At 64.0% G+C, this 228-nt stretch overlaps 1 protein-coding gene across 1 annotated transcript in view; it reads right to left on the bottom strand.

Annotated features, from left to right (window-relative positions):
• The window catches only part of LOC104516794 (talin-1-like), a gene marked incomplete at its 3' end in the record, with an annotated part of 13,502 nt that overhangs the window by 333 nt on the left and 12,941 nt on the right, over window positions 1-228 (bottom strand).

Here is a 228-nt window from a genome sequence, read left to right as displayed (position 1 = left end):
TGAGAGGGGTGACCGCTGAGCCCATTGTGCTGGGGCAGAGACCATGAACTGCTACCATGCCATCCTCGCTGTCGCCCCGGGCTCTGCATAGCCGGGGTCTCACCATGGGATGAGACCCAGCCTCTCACCTTCTGTGCAGCCGTGCGGAGCTCGGCCAGAGCCGCAGCCAAGTTCTTGGCACACTGGCTGAGCTGCATCGCGGAGGCTTGGTCGGTGATGGTGGGGACA

Source organism: Eurypyga helias, unplaced genomic scaffold (genome assembly GCF_000690775.1).
Source record: "Eurypyga helias isolate BGI_N326 unplaced genomic scaffold, ASM69077v1 scaffold23871, whole genome shotgun sequence".
Lineage (NCBI taxonomy): Eukaryota > Metazoa > Chordata > Aves > Eurypygiformes > Eurypygidae > Eurypyga > Eurypyga helias.
Note: the sequence above shows the minus strand (reverse complement) of the source record. Positions and strands in the feature narration are given on the sequence as shown.